Raw genomic sequence first — 17,373 nt, forward strand, 5'->3', positions numbered from 1 at the left:
CCCATCATTCCCATTTTAAAAACAGGCAAACTGACACAGGGAAGTCAGGTAACCAGGACTGGGCATGAAGGTGGGGGCCTGGGGCTCTCCCACCACTTCACACTAACAGCCTTTCACGGATAACTGTAGTATTTCTCAGAATACATGCAAATGTCAAAATTTCCTAAGAAACAGCAGGTGGCTTTAAATATCTAAATTTTTCTACAAATGGACTCACCTCAAAAATGAAAATATGCTCCAATTCTTATGCTTCCACTTCAGTCCAATGAGAGCTGTATTAAAGATGACCTGTGCCTAAAAATAAGTGAATAAAAACAAAATTTCATTTTGAAGCACAGTCTGAAAGCAGTAGCTGCTTTTGCTTAATACACATATTTGTTCTCTTTCACTTAAATTTTTTGTTCTCTTTTCATGTAGATTAAAAATTATATGGATGGAAAAGATAAAGAGGAAAGAAGTCACAAAGGATCAAATATTGTGATGAGCACACTAACATGCCATCTGATTTAATCCTTGCAGTAACTCTGAGAAGTACTTAACTTCTAAACAAACTAAAATTCTAAGACTTACACTAGGATCTGAACATACCAATGCCTCAGAGGTACTTTTTTTTTTGCATCTTTTTACATTTATCTAGCATTTCACAAACTATATATAGAATAGGCATATTCAATTTTTTCCTATATGTAGTTAGACTTGTATATTTAGCTCAAGGTCTATAAACACACATAGTAACCTAGGTATTTAAAATGCAGACCCACACTACGAGTGCGTGTTATTACATGACATATCTGTGTAACTGACAATATTATAATATATATTGTGAATACGTACATATCCATTAGATAGTTAAAGATTCCATATGTGTGAAAATTTTTTAAAAGTGAAATAACAAGACAAAGAGTTTGTGCTTTAAATAAGAAACGATCACTGAAAAAAAATAATTAAATTAAAAAAAAATTAAAAATGATCACTAATACCACATAATGCTTAAGAACTAATAATTGCAGTATGGACTTGTCACGTGGCTTTAACAGCAATGAAAAGGGACTGTGGAGTACAGGAGTTCGAATCTGAATCCCAACTCTGTAACAGCATGAAAATACTGAAGATCAGCACTTCATTCTTCTGTTCAGATCCTCATATAATATAGTCGCACTTGCTTAGAGGCCACACATCAATGACCACCTCAGCAATGTCACAGAGTAAATTAAAAAATTACATGGCTAGTTAAATAGATGCCACATAGTCTATGTGCTAAACTTCTCCATTTTATTCAGATGCCCTCAAGCTCAGTTTAGATCATTTAAAATTTCATTTTAGAAAAAGTTCAAATGAAGCTGGTAATCAAATCAACCCAACTCAAATTTTTTAATATAAACTGTACAATTAGCTAAACAAATAGTAGATGAGGGAGAGTTTTTCTTTAGAGACATATTCCAGATAATAAATCAATATAAAGTAGAAATTAAAATATCATATTCTGCAACTCCTAATGAATTAAAGTATCTAGGCATAACAGCTACTGGTATCCGAAAAAGAAAACCAGCACATATTATGTGTCCTGAGGAAAGAAGAAATACCATTCATATATCAGGGAAGTGAAAAGAACAGGGGGAACAAAGGGAGGAAAAGAAAGAAGGAAAGAGAGAGGGGGAGGTGGGAGAGAGGAAGAAGGAAGGAAGAAACAGAGGGAGGGAGGGATGAAGGAAGGGAATGTGAATTTGATTAAATCTCTAGGTCCTTCTACCACTTTATAAACACACAGGAGAGAAGGACATGTTAACTATATCACAGAGACATCATTAGTAATATCTAGCAAAATAAATATTAATAACCATAAAGGACATTATTTGGACCTCAATCAAACAAACTATAAAAAGAAGACTTACAAATCAAATATTAACTAAATATTTAATAATACTCAGAATTAACTTTTAGTTTCAGGTATGATAATTAAATTATGGTGACAACATTTTATTTTTATTTTTTTTTAAGATTATTTATTTATTTGACAGAGAGAAAGAAAGTGTACAAGTGCCCCGGTTATAACATTTTAAAAGTGTTTTTATCTTTTAGAATAACATACTGAGGGGCGCCTGGGTGGCTCAGTCAGTAAAGTGTCTGCCTTCAGCTCAGGTCATGATCCCAGGATCCTGGGATGGAGCCCCGCATCAGGCTCCCTGCTCAGTGGAGAGCCTGCTTCTCCCTCTCCCTCTGCCCCTCCTCCCTGGGCTCCTGCTCTCAATCTATCTCTCTTTCCTCTCTCTTGTTCACTCTTGTTCACTCTCTCTCAAATTAATGTATCTTAAAAAAAAGAATAACATACTGAAGTAATTACATATACAATGGTGTATCTGAGATCTGCTCTGTTTCACACAGGAGGGAAGAAGTGGGCAGATGGATGAACCTAGATTAGCCCAGAGTTAATAAGTGCTAAAGCTTGATGGTGCTATGCAGGGATTCATTCTGCTATTCTGTCTACCTTGTATATTTGAAGGTTTCCAAAATACAATTTTTAAAAAAAATATGAGGTATACATCAAAATAAATGGTACTTCAAGTATAACAGAAGTACTTTTAAGAATTTAAAACTTAACTACATGTTCCTTTGAGATGTTTTAACAAAATAATACTAACTAATGTCTGAACTAGTAGATATTTGTCTCAATTATTTAGCTAAAATGTTATGTTCTGTATGTAATGGTCGATCTCTTTATCAACTACAGCTAGTACACTGAAAACAGCAATTTATCAGAAAATGGAAAAGTAGTGACTTTAAAAATATAGGCAAACTGCCAGACTTTAGATGTTTTACTTCCAAAGTTTTTTGTTCATTTCATTTGGCACTAAGAAGACTCATGTTGAGCTATAGTGGTGCACAGAGTTTGGCTCAAATTCTTCAAGTATGGATAATACATGTGTAATTTAAATTATTGTATGATGAATCCTGTTAAGTGAGAAACAATTGTATTCAACACAAAAAGGTGAAAAGAACAAAGGCTTTGAAATTCAATGTCTGATCCATCACTTATTAGTTTTACATCATCTCAAGCAAGTTCTAGCTCCTTCATCTGTAAAATGAGAAAAATAATTTCTTCCATATAATGTTGTGATATGTGGATTTGATTATATTATAAAAGATTCAATATATTTTAATCTTTTATATAAACTACAGAAGTGTGGGTATACACACACACACACATTTCCTAGCACTGTTCTGTTAGTGTTTCACAGTAGCTAATATTCTAATTGTCAACATCCAATCATTATTCTGCTAGTATTGTTAGGCTACCTAATATTAAACTCACTTCTCCCCAAATGCCAACAATATTCCCCACTGGCATAAATAATAATTTGGAAAACATATCCACTCTGAACTAAGAAATCCCTTTATACACTGAAGCTATAAGTGTCCTTTATGTAATCAGCAGGACAAGAATTTGCCTATAACTTTTATTTACCTAAGTTGTAAAGATTTTGGATAAATAATATTGTTACAAATGTTTAAAGATAGGCTGCTTTCAGTCACATAGCCAAATTTAAGTTACATCTGGAATATCTTTGGTGTTCGAAGAATAAATCTACCCTAAAAAATATCAAAGTTTGGGCACCTGGGTGTCTCAGTCGGTTAAGCGACTGCCTTCGGCTCAGGTCATGATCCCAGGGTTCTGGGATCGAGCCCCACATCGGTCTCCCAGCTCAGCAGGAAGCCTGCTTCTCCCTCTCCCACTCCCCCTGCTTGTGTTCCCTCTCTAGCTGTGTCTCTATCAAGTAAATAAAATCTTTAAAAAAAAAAATCAAAGTAATTCACTGGACTAACGCTTCTATAAGAAAATTCTTACCCTTGAAGATAAAGTATCAACAAGAATGGGCTTCCTTCCAACTCACCTGATGCCCTAGGGCATATTGCATGTACCTTAAAGCTTTATTTTGTTATAACTTATCATGTTTTATCAGTCATTGCTTCACATACTGGTCCCATAGTTGGAATATGAGCTCCAAAAAGACAGAGGAAGACTTACTTTCTTTTTGTATCATCAGCATTTGCCTAGGGAGTGCCTGGCAGCAGCAGGTGCTTAATACGTGTTTGCTGAATTCACATATGAGTATATATACCTTCCTTCTCTAAGGACTTCTGGATCAAATCATTAAGTAACCCCTTGTTAAACACTCCATGATGGGACTGAGCCTACCACACCTGGGACCAGAACCTGAAGAGACTTCCATTGTGGTCTTATCCTTACCCCCTACTCCGCAGAGGACACATCTACTTCAGATCATTCAAGTTCAGCACAGACTATATCCCTGGGGTCCTCTTCCAAGCCTAGCCTTCAACCTGCAATACCAGCTAACAGTTACTGACAGCACTCTTTGTGTAACGTACTACACGAAACACAGAATATACTTTAGTTCATGTGTTCTTTACGATAACCTGGGAGTAAGTATTAGTATTACTCCCATCCTACAGGTTAAGGCTAAAGCTTAAAGAGGTTATGAAATATGTCCAAAGTCCCAAGGTCATAGAGCAGAGGCAGGATTTGAGCCAGGTCTGTCTAAATGTGGTCCACATTCTCAATCACTGACTCCCCTGAACAGAAGACTCCTAGTAAACAAAACTTTTCAAAAAAGACTCTGAAAGTCCCTTGAGATGATTTAAAATGTTTTTAAATAAGCTTTTAAAAGTGACATTAGTTCCCTTTGGGGAGTCCTTCACTTTTTCCTCTTACATTTTCTGATAACACGGGGACCCTAACCAACAGAAGCTACTCTAAGACGGCAGCAGAGTTGAGGATAGAAATCATGCTTAAAGACAAAAAATCTGAGCAGTCTAGAAATCTTGTGAACAAGACTAGAAAAATAAAAAGGAGAGATGCAGAATCTAATTGTATAAAGGACTAGATCGCTCTTAATGACTAACATCTGTATAGAACTTAAAAGCTACAAAGCACATACAAATACACACACTAATTTACTAAATAGGGATTTCCTAAGGTGCAAAGCTGCACCAGAACATAGGTGTCATATAGATCTGACACTGAAACTTTCATTAGAGCCAGCAGAAATAGTAAAGGCTCATGAGTAAGACAGTTTTTCCCAAGTTTAAATCTCAGCTTTGACAATTACTGCATGGCTTTAGGAAAGATACTATCAAAAAAAAGGGGGGGGCACCTGGGTGGCTCAGTCAGTAGGCGTCTGCCTTCAGCTCAGGTCATGATCTCAGGTTCCTGGGATCGAGCCCCACATCGGGCTCCCTGCTCCACGGGAACCTGCTTCTCCCTCTCCCGCTCCCCCTGGTTTGTGTTCCCTCTCTCGCTGTGTCTCTGTCAAATAAATAAATAAAATCTTTAAAAAAAAAAAAAAGGAAAGGTACTTATCAACCACACTGAGCCTCAGTTTCCAGGTATGTAAAATAGAAATAATACCTCCTGTGTAGCAAAATTATGAGAAAAACCATTAATGCATCATGCTGCCCAAAGCCATTAACCTAAGCACATCTGTTCAAGCAGCAGCAAAGAAACTAAAAACAATTAGAGAGCTGTGCTCAGGCTTAGATTCCCAGGCAGAAGTGGACTGCCTACATAGGGGTCCCCACCCAGAAATGGAGACCTGAAAAAAAACTGTTCTTCACCAGGGAAGGCTTCAAAGGCAAGCAACAAGAGTGGTTAGCACACACTCTTTTTTTTTTTTTTAACTAAGCCCTATGCCTAACGTGGGGCCTGAACTCATGACCCCAAGATCAAGAGTCTCATGCCGTACCGACTGAGCCAGCCAGGGACCCCGGACAGCACATACCTTCTAAAGTGTATAAGCCACTGGGAAACTATTAACCACTCCCAACTTAGATTAACCAAACTGCTTTCCTGACACCATGTTGGGATCAGTAACAGTCATTCTTAATGACTAAGGAAAAGTTTTCACCTAGAGTCGAGGTGAGCCAGAATGGAAATAGCACTTGTAACAAAAAGAGCTGGCCTCTTCCTGTTTCACCCTACAAGATACCCTGTGACACCTCCCTCTGCCACCTTCCTCAGTCAATTAATCCTTTAAAAACTGTTATTAAATGCAAACACAGCTCTAGGTCCAAGGCATACAAGGATGAACCATGAAGGTTCACAGGACAGTGAGGGCAAGAGATCAGTAACAGTAGCAACAGCCAGGATCTGAGAGTTTGCTGTGTGCCAGGCTCTTCAAGGGCTTGATATATTTAATAATCTAATTCTCACAACAAGCCTACAAGGTAGGCAGTAATACTGTCTTATAAATGAGGGGAAAAAAAAAAAAAAACAGAAAGATGGAGAACTGTAATAACTTGCAAATCCATTCAGCCACTAAGCAGTTAAGCTGGACTCAAACCCAGGTAGATAACATAATGTGATAAATGCTAGAACACCAGCATGGGAACATCGAGGCCCCAAAATTTAAGTAACCTGGTTAGTAATAGATGAAGTTAATAAATATATTTTAGGGGCGCCTGGGTAGCTCAGTCAGTTAAGCATCTGTCTCTTGATTTTGGCTCAGGTCTTGATCTCAGGGTTGGGAGATCGAGCCCCACGGCGGACTCTGCCCTCACCCACTGCTCCTCCCCCATACACTCGTGCTCTCTCTAAAATAAATAAAAATCTTTAAAATAGGGCTCCTGGGTGGCTCAGTTGGTTAAGCGACTGCCTTCGGCTCAGGTCATGATCCTGGAGTCCCTGGATCGAGTCCCACATCAGGCTCCCTGCTGGGCAGGGAGTCTGCTTCTCCCTCTGACCCTCCCCCCTCTCATGTGCTCTCTCATTCTCTCTCTCTCAAATAAATAAATAAAATCTTTAAAAAAAAAAATCTTTAAAATAAATAAATATGCTTTAAAGTCTTAGAAATCCTTAGAAATACACAAACAGAAGGTAAACAATGACACGAGCCCCATCTTTAAAACCTTCATGGACCATATAGATAATAGCTCAGGTTCACTACCTCTTAGCAGAAACATCAACAGCTGTTACATTTGGTTTTACTCATACAAAGAAGTTTAAAAACAAATGGTGAGTGATTAGGGCAATGCATTGCCCAAATGAAACCAGTTAGCATTATTAAACTGAATTACAATCATGACAAAAAAATGTGATCACACCATAAAATATCATGAAGCCACTCTCTGGCAGTGAATGGCTAAAAGGTATGGCCATTTTCTTTAACACATAGGTTTTACATGGGGTTGCTCTTCCAACTAAGACTTTTATTAGAGAAGAAGAAGCATCACACAATCAGGCCAACAAAGGTCTTTTTGAGGTGAGCCTGCCCACACCAGTTAATTAACCAGATGTTTCATTCAGTGACACATCTAATAGATAAGTTATTCTTTCTTGAAGCAACAGTCTCAGGAAGACTTTCTGGAATTAAACTGTCCTTGGCTGTACCCTGTGAAGAGATTAGTCCTATAGTACATGTTATCCTCATTATCTGCAAAGTGTAATTTAACATTTACAACATCAGCCCCATAGTCTTGTCTGCCTAATAAAACATTTCTCCTTGATTTCCTAATTCATTCAAAATTGAACTTGATCTTCTCCACAAAACAAGTTTACTCTCCAAATTTACTCATTTATTATTTTAATGCAACTTCCTTTCTCATTACTCAGCTTGCAACTCTCGTTGTTCCTGACTTCTCCATCTTTTCCACTCTGGATCTCCTCACGCCAGGATTATCAAAATAAGCTTAACTGGTCTTCCTATTCCAACTAACTTCTCCTTCTAATCCTTTTTCTAAGACTGAAAATTTACTCTTAAAAAGCAATGCTTTTACTTTGCTTTCCTCTGTCCCAGAACCAACGATGGCAACATACAAGATCACATAATAGAAGCAACATTCTCTTTAATAATCAAGAAGCCTGGGTTCCAGCCCCAATTTCTCCACTAACTAATCTGAATGATTCACTTAGATTTCCTTACCTGGAAAACATGAGTCCTAGGCTACAAGAGCTCTGCAATCCCTTATTTGAGAGCAACAAATCTCTTGTCCTGGAATTCGTGGTCCAACATAACTGAGCTAATCAAACTCATCTACAACTATCCCCCAGCAAGTATTCTCCTACCCTTAGCTACTGTCTATATGCTCCTGAATATGTCAGTCATGCTTGTGCTGTACGAACTCCTTCTTCTAAAATGACCTCACCCTTCTCTTACAAAAACATCCTCAAACAGAAGGGTTACAAGGAATTATGTTCTTCTTTGTCGTTTTCTGACATTTGCAATTTTCTTACGCTCTGTACTATGTATGTACTAAATGTTCAGGGGAAAACAAATTCCTAAACCAGAGCTATAAGGTAAAATTATCTCAACACACAAAGCCTAATCTGGTAATCATCAAAAATACGTCCTTTTTCTTCCTAGAGATTTTATTCGTTGTACACATTTGGCCCTGTTAACTCTAAAATTTAACCTGTGGCCCCCATGAAAGGACTCAATAGTTAATGAAATGATTTTATTTTGGTTCTCTTAAGTGCAGTCTAATCTATCAATGCTCAGCTGAAGTGGATACCACATATAGCTAATGTAGCTAAAGTACTTAATCTTAGTACATTAACAAATTCACTCCCTGTTTCCTAGAAACAACCGATTTTTAAACATCAAACCATATTATTTTATGAGCACCTAGTTCCAATAACATCGATTCAGTACTTTTGTAAGTTATTTTTTGTGAGCTGATCTGAGAACCCCCAATTACCATCTTCAACACCACACTGATAAGAAAGCACCAGCTGATGAAATAATAACTGGGGAGGAAGGCCAAACATGTTCTCCATTCCGCCAGTGATCATTCAGCTTGAAGAAAGGAGAAATCAATGACCCAGAGATAACACACGGACCTGATTCTGACATACAACAGAACAAATACTCATTTACGAAAAAAATCAGTGCCCCGTAACATCCTAAAAAGAGCAAAGAATGTGCTATCAGAAGGCCTGTGCCAAAGCCCACCATTTAATAACTTAGAGCCCAGGAAAGTCTCATAAACTCACATCCTCAGATTTCTCAACAGCAAAATGGGGATCACCCATAATGCCAGCCTTGTCTACCACAGAAGACCTCTGAGCCTCAAATAACGTAATTATGTACAAGTGTTCTGAAAACTGCAAAAATGCTTCACAGTACAAATTAAGATATTATGTAAGCAATATTCGTAAGACCAAATACTCACCAATTTTAAGTATTTATTACCAAATAAATCTACCTACTAGGAAAACGAAAATGACTAGAGAAGAATCATCCTTAATGATACCAATTTTCTAAATCTGGGTTTTTATACATCTTGCTTTTTCAAGTAGGACACACAAAACTCTACACAAACAATTTCAGGCAGTTAAGTGTCTGAACACCTTTTCTTAAAGATCTCTAGGGAGAAAAATTCCACAGCTCTCTTGGTATTTTTCCCTCTGGAACTGAACAACTCAACGTATAAAAAAGTTCTGATTTCCTTCATCTGATATAAAGAAAATAAAATACACCAAGCTGGTGTAAAACAGTAATTGGCTATAAAAAATTCTATTCTACAACAAGTTTTATGGCAGACACAGACAAAATAGCCAAGGTATAATGGACCTAAGCTTTTTCTCTTTCATCAAATCCCTCCTTGCAGAGGTGGAAACATACACTGCCTAAACAAAAGAAAAAAAAAATGCAGATCAGGGTTTCTTAACTTTCATAATGGAATACTAACCGTGACACTTGCCAACCTAGCATATAAAACAAGGTCTTCTTTTCAAACCATACCACAGGGCATCAGGCAAAAGCAAATATTAAGACAATTGATGCTAGAAAGAATTTAAGGCCCATTTAACCAAATTTCACAAGATCCATGCCTGTGTTCTTTTGGAAGAGCTGAATGTAACGTACCTGAACTATATAGTTCTTTCATTGTTAGCAGAATGTTTTTATTACTTGACTATGGTTATGCCTTAGGCTCTTACCAAGGGACAACATAAGAAATAAAGACTTAAAAGAATGTTTTTTAAAGATTTTATTTATTTGAGAGAGAGACAGAGGTTGAGAGAACGAGTGGGAAGAGGCGCAGAGGGAGAAGCAGACTCCTCACCTAGCAGGGAGCCCCAACGTGGGGCTTGAGCCCAGGACCCTGGGATCATGACCTGAGCCAAAGTCAGATGCTTAACCAACTGAGCCACTCAGGCACCCAAAAGAATGTTTTTATTCTGGCTTCCAAACTGTCCAATATTTTATTTCATACATCTTTTAATATAATATCTTCCTATATATAGCAAGCACTCTCTGTGGCACTTCACTGACTATTCACATGTTACAATTTATTGAAATTCTTATTTGCTTGTCTATCACCTCCCCCGGAACATTAAATTTAAGGGCAGAAACTATATTTTATTCAACATTATTTCTCAAATACTGAGGGCAGTGCCTAGCACATAAGGGAGATTAATGATCATTTATGTAATGAATAAATCATATACTTTATTTTTACTTTCCTAGGACATATGTTCAGTCCGAAATAGAAAATACATCTTCTTTAAAAAAAGAAGTCACATCTTTCACTTATTTATCTTCTCCACTCTTCCTGGAAGCTTCCTTGCTTATTAGCCAGGAATTAATAAATATTTGATGATGAGGAAGACAATGACAAGAACAATTATGCTAGTGGTAGTGGTGGAAAAACCAATTATCCTCATCAAAACAACACAGAGCAAGCATTTTGTTCATCATCAAAATCAAATACAAAAATAGTAAGCAATCGTCCTTATATATTAAAATTATACATCGTTATTTTCCTATTTTCTAGGTTTCCCAACATTGGTTAGGAGATTTTGCTTATGATCTCCTACACCAGTAAGCCTAAAAAGAATCAGTCAGTCGTTAAGCGTCTGCCTTCAGCTCAGGTCATGATCCTGGGGTCCTGGGATTGAGTCCCACATCGGGCTCCCTGCTTGGCGGGAAGTCTGCTTCTCCCTCTCCCACTCCCCCTGCTTGTGTTCCCTCTCTCCCTCTCTCTTTGTCAAATAAATAAATAAAATCTTTTTTAAAAAAAGAATCAGTTCCTCCAGAATCTAGACTGGCTACAGTAATTCATCTAAGAAAAATTAATCACCTGCCATAGAATATTTACATTTCAAAAACCTAAAGCTTACTGCCTTTTGCCCCTATGTCCATGATTTCAGATGATAACTTTCCCTGGTTTTCTCCTGCTGAGGATGACTGCCTGGAGAATTGGACTCTATCCTTCTGAACCTGCCAGGTGCTTGGATGAAGATAAGGAGAAAGCAGGGAGCCAAGAGTGACAGTGATCTCCTATCCTGTAGAGGACACACCTGCCATTCTGATGCTCAGTGTGTGTTTGCCATGGTCCTGCCCTAATTCCAACTCTGGTTTTAGGTTATACCTGGCAGAAACAATATTCTTGATTAGCAAGTCTAGCTTTACACATTATCCTATGGCAGACACACATGCACAAAAGGAAGAAAAAGGAAAAAAAAAAAAAACCCTCCTATTCATATGTAAAACTAATATTTATCACAATCAGGGATGATTTGATCCCTAAGCAGTACAAGCACTCAATGAAGATAAAACATTGAGAAGAAATTCCTTTAAGTGCATCTATCAAGATAAGCTCTCTTCCTCAATAAAATCATTTGGTTTGTAGGCTGGACAGGTTTCACTTTTCCAGAGTAATAGTATTTGGAAAGTATACATCCTTATGGCCTAAAATGGCCCATGCCAGAGTTCAGAGATAAAGCAGATGAAGAGGTGTATTCGACACCTAGAAACACTCACTCCAGCACACAGATTCAAGGAGCCCGAAGCAATGAATACTTGCTTAACACCACTGAATGTCAAAATAGACCAGCAAGAATGAAAAAAGTGGATGCCTTTTCATCACCTTGTTGAGTCTCTGAAAGCACATCTTTATTCACATGACATTAAAAAGAAACATATTTCTGGAATTGATGTGTATAAAAGTGTTAACTATTCATACAAGCAACTTTTAAAAGCATGTTTTGGAATCATATCTACCTATTTAGATATTAGACTTAACTCAAAAAGGAATATCTTAGATAAAAAGAACCCTTCTTTCCTCAGCATCAAAAGGATTCCCTTTCTGAACGCTTCAGCTCAAATAAGAGTATACTTAAAGAATAAAACTCTTATTTCATTAGGCAGTAGATGTCGATAATAATTAGATCCTGAACTCTGCCCTTTTTCTTGTCATGAGAATGTCCTTAGCACGACATTCAAGATTTTGCACTATCAATTTGAGCATTCTAGCCTCTACTCCAGTAATCCCATTATTTATTCATTCATTCAACAAAAATACATGGAGCTCTAGTAATAAACAAGACCAAAATGATCCCAATCCCTCAAAGTTCACATTAAAGTGCTCTCCAGGCAAACCAGTCAATTCAGTGTATCTCCCAAACACTCATTCAGCAAGTATTTACTGGATAGGTTAAATGCTGGGCAGTTTTAGACAGTTTTATAGAGATAGAGCAGTAAACAATGGGACAAGATTTCTTTCCTTTACAAAGTTCACAACCTTGTGAATGAAGAAATGTACCTGTCTTTTTGTACTTTTCTGCTATGTTCATGTCAATTTCCCCTTCTCTTTACCTCTGGACACCTTCCCTTCTCCTTAGCACCAACCAGTCCTACCAAATTCCATTTATACCATAGTTCAGATACCATGTTAACTGGATTGCTGGTGAAGAAATGGGAGACTCAAGCAAGACTTAAATCTGTGTGTGGGTATAGGAAGGTTGGGAGGGGTGGTCAGCTAAATTTAAGAAATTAAAGAGAATTAAGGGATTCTGGGCAGGTTCTTAAGGCCGAGACAAAGAGTCAATATAGGAAATTTGTGACTACACCTGGGGTAATTACCATACAAGCAAGACAGAAACCCAATTACCAGACTGAGGCACAAAGTTAACACAGGATCAACAGCAACAGTATTTGCTATCAAGTAAGAAGCTAATGAGTCAGGGTTCTTAAAATCCTCCAAAGGACAGAACTGGCCCCTCAGGACTAGGCTGATCCTTTAAGCAGAAATCAAATACTCTCAGCAATGAAATTAAAAGGAATGTGTCTTTGCAAACCACATATGTGATAAGAGGTCAATGTCCAAAATATATAAGGAACACATACAACTTAACAGCAAAAAATAATCAGATTTTTTAAACGAGCAAAGGACCTGAATAAACATTTTGCCCAATAAGACACACAAATGGCAAACAAATACATAAAAGATACTTAACATCACTAATCACCAGAGAAATGTAAATCAAAACCACAATGTGATATCACCTCATACCTGTTAGGATAGCTACCATCAACAAGAGATAACAAGTGTTGGCAAGTGGATAGAGAAAAGAGAGCCCTTATTCACTGTTGGTGGGAATGTAAATTGGTACAGCCATTATGGAAAACAGTATGGAGGTTCCTCAAAAATTTAAAAATGGAACTACCATGTGATCTAGCAATCTCATTCCAGAAGCAATCTCTCCCGGGTATACATACAAAGGAAATAAAATCAGTATCTCAAAGAGATACACTCCCATTTTCATTGTACCATTATTTGCAATAGCTGACATAGGGAAACAACCTAAGTGTCCATCAAGGGATGAATGGATAAAGAAAATGTGCTACATATATACACACTGGAGTATTATTCAGCCAATGGAAAGAAGGAAATCTTGCCATTTTGGACAATATGAATGAACTTGGAGGACATTATGCTAAGTGAAAAAAGCCAGGCAAAGCAAGGCAAATATTATATGATCTCACTTATATGTGAAATCTAAAAAAAGATAAACTCATAGAACCAGCAAGTAGAATGGTGTTTGCCAGGAGCTTGGGGAATGAGGGGTAAAAGGGAGATATTGGTCAAAGGATATAAACTTCCAGTTAGAAGACAAATAAGTTCTGGGGATCCAATGTATAGCGTGGAGACTAGACTCAGTAATACTGTTTTCTATACTTGAAATTTGCTAAGAGAGTGATCTTAAGTGTTCTCGCCACACCAAAACAAAAACAAAAAAACAAAAAAAAAGTTAACTTTGTGAGGGGATGGGTGTGTTAACTGATTACGGTAATGATTTCACAATGTATATCAAACCATCACATTGTACACTTTAAATACATACAATTTTTATTCATCAATTATACCTCAATAAAACTCAGAGGGGAAAGAAATTTAGGGGTCTAGAGTCAGGATTATTATTACATTGAGGCCTCAGATTCTCCAAGGAAAACAAAGGTCTCCAATTAGAAATTCCAGATTACCAATTGGCATGATATGCCTTCCCTTTCCTGGTAAATTTAGTCAGTAAATAGAGAAGATGGGTCAGAGAAATTATACTCCAGTGGTGAAGATGTTAATAGTGATGTTGGTTGTGATAAAAGTAATAGTAGAAAAGTTAAATTGTAATAATAATAATAATGTCTCTTTATATTTATTGATCACCTAAAATCTTAAAAAAGACCTTTGAATCTACTATCTCATTTCATTTCATAAAATCCTATGAGGAAAGCAAAGCAATGATTACTTTTCTAATGACATCAACAATATTAGCTGCATCATTTCAGTGACCTTACGGTAGAAAAAGCATTTGTAGGATAAGCATCATTCATTTATAGCATGTCTAACAGAAATGTGCTTCAGGCTGTAACTGGATCCTTAAGACATCAGGACATTTCCTAGGGCTGCAAATCCAGTGGTGAACAAGAGACTCCCAAGTGTAGGCTAACAGGAATAAGTGTTTTTCCCCCAAACTTACCAAATTATTTAGGTTTGTTTAGAAACATTTACGTGTCTCAGAAACATCAATAAAGTTCTTGGGCTTTCTCTGTTACTGTCAAAAAGATTTTTTTAATTAAAGAAAATGTAATTTAAGAATGCTATTAGTAATGTATCATAATCTCAGAAAGCAAAGCTAGAGTTAAAATGGAAGATTTATATAGATGAATCTCTGTGAAATGACCAGGTCTTTGTTTCTTTTTCAGAATTCTCTCTTGATTTCTTCATATACCTACAACTCCATCTCAAACTTTAAAACAAATCATAACAGATATACATCCTATTACCATTATTCAAATGAGGCATACTTAATATTACACTACAATTCAGGCACAAAAGCATAAGTATCATCTGATTCAGCAGATATATATCCAATTGCGGGAGACCTTGGATGTTCATTTCTGTCTTAACGTATGTCAGAGAGTGACAGAAAGATAGAAGGAACTAAAACTAATGGAAACCTTGCTGCAAGTATTTCTAGTGATCAAAATAACTATATATAGAACATGAATTACACTAGTACCATAATTCAAATCTTCACACTTCCTCTCTCACGCTCCACTCCAGAAGCTCTTTTAATACTTAAACAGCCTGGTGTTAAATGGATTCCATTCTTGAATTCTGGCAAGCAATTTGAAGCTTTCATACTACTAATAAAGGCATATTGGTAGTACTATAGTTACAAATTTAAACAAAATTATGTAAATATCAAGCAACAGTGAGAGCAATTACTGTTTCCACAGGGTAAGTCCTGCAAAGGGACAGCTGGGCATTTTATCTTAGACATGAGGGGGTTGGGGAAAGGCCAGAGCCAATGGTTCACCCACCAGGTTGCCATCTGGCCTGGGACCAAGCAGAACAATCAAGCCCGGCAAAAGAAGTCACTGTGTTGTGCCTCCAAGTGGGCATTAGCTTTATCCCAATGGACACTGTTAGGAGGCACAGTTTCATGCCCTTCTTCTACCGTATGAATTCTCCCCCTGTGCCAGGCGGATGAGGAGAAGATTCGGTCACAGTCATTGTTGGCCTGACCTCAATTAAGATACTTGTCCCATTTGGAAAAAAGGAGTTTAAATGGCTCCTGTTCTATAAACTCCCAAAGAATCCAAACCCAAACCAAAATTGCAGGCAAATGAAGGGAAGGATGGAGTTGGCAGGGGTCATGAGCTTGGCAGGAAAGGGAAAACAGGAATGGAAATCCTGAATCTCTTCACACCACATCATTAAAAACCTGGAATACAGGGGAGAAACAGAAGGATGAGTCACATAATAACAGATTCTTGTTTTATTTAGTAGCTCATCTTAGGATCTAGTAGTTGACATGGCTTGGTAGTAAATGAAGAATAAGTGAATAGGTATTCAGCTTTAGGTCCTGGGTGAACAGAGTAACAGTCATGCATGCTAACAGAGACAAAGACATCCCCAAATAACTCAAACTCTTTTTCCATGATTGGAAATGAGGACTCCTGTCCCTGAACACCCAACTCCATGTATTCCAAGCAAACTGTCTATAAGATTTAGCTAAAAGTGTACGTGAAATATGTGAAAGAACCACATCCCCCCAAAAAATCTCTATGAGCAAAAATATTAGCCGTATTTTCTCCCCGTGTGTAAGAGACAGGGATGCAGGCTGGCTGAGCAACATGTAATGGGATGCTGTGATATGAAGAGGCCAGGGCAATCATTAGGCTCCCTGGGCATTCCCGGCCACTCACTCTCTTCTCCACCTCTCCACCTGAAGGGAAAGAGTGCTCCCTGTCTAAAGCTTAAGCCCTTGAGACCACAGTTCCTCACCTCACTACCCTCTCTACCAAAGTACCTCATTGGCCCTATTTGTGCACATACCCAGAAAGGGTGTGTCCGAGATCAAGTCGGCTTGATCCTACTGGCTAAAGCTGTCAGGAGAGTAACTGTCTATGGATGACATCTACCAAAGGTCCATGGAGAGGACATCATTCACATGTAGGCACACTTTCAGAGCCTTTTGAAGTCTGTCAGCCAATGCTTTCTGTCCCAAGATTTTGGAAAATCAGCCCTTCCTCCTAGATACTTAAATGTATTCACCCTGCCACCACCCTGAAGCAGTGGTGTCTCATTCCATGGGTTTCCTGCTCAGCAAATCCTTAAACTACTGTTTCCCAAGCACCCAAACCCACACCTCTACTTCAAAATTTAACAAGCTTACTCTCCCCTCTCCTCCTTTCCTGTCTGCCAACATTCACACCTACCCTAATGATCTCTCCCCATCCCTCCGCTGACTTTTTACTCTGCAGTTTTGCTCCATTTCTTAAATAATCCCATGTTCTTGCACATTTATCTCACCCTCCCAAAGTGAGGCCTTCCTATCACCACATGCCTCTTAAAATTTTATACTTCCAGGAAGTACTGCTTTTGATTGCTCTTTCCCCAGCTAAATACCATTACTCGTATATTTTAGATGATTCTGAAGCAGCTCCAATCACATTTCCCCTCTATTAAAGATATACCATTTTTACTTAGCAAGAATTATACTCTGATATCCTTCTCCAAACTGTTGATCAGTTCACTCTCGCATGGAATTTTTCCTGTAACCAAAGTTAC

At 37.7% G+C, this 17,373-nt stretch overlaps 1 protein-coding gene across 3 annotated transcripts in view; it reads right to left on the reverse strand.

Moving 5' to 3' along the window:
* The window catches only part of EPS8 (EGFR pathway substrate 8, signaling adaptor), a 175,711-nt gene that overhangs the window by 117,908 nt on the left and 40,430 nt on the right, over positions 1 to 17,373 (reverse strand). For 2 of the 3 annotated variants that reach the window (XM_081821294.1, XM_081821295.1), the window contains exon 2: positions 218 to 294. The exons of the other annotated variant lie outside the window; for it this stretch is intronic. The gene's annotated coding sequence lies outside the window, so the exon portion shown is untranslated. The remainder of the gene's footprint in view (positions 1 to 217; positions 295 to 17,373) is intronic. 3 annotated transcript variants of the gene reach the window in all.

Source organism: Leptonychotes weddellii, chromosome 5 (assembly GCF_054177405.1).
Source record: "Leptonychotes weddellii isolate Sample4059 chromosome 5, ASM5417740v2, whole genome shotgun sequence".
NCBI classification, from domain to species: domain Eukaryota; kingdom Metazoa; phylum Chordata; class Mammalia; order Carnivora; family Phocidae; genus Leptonychotes; species Leptonychotes weddellii.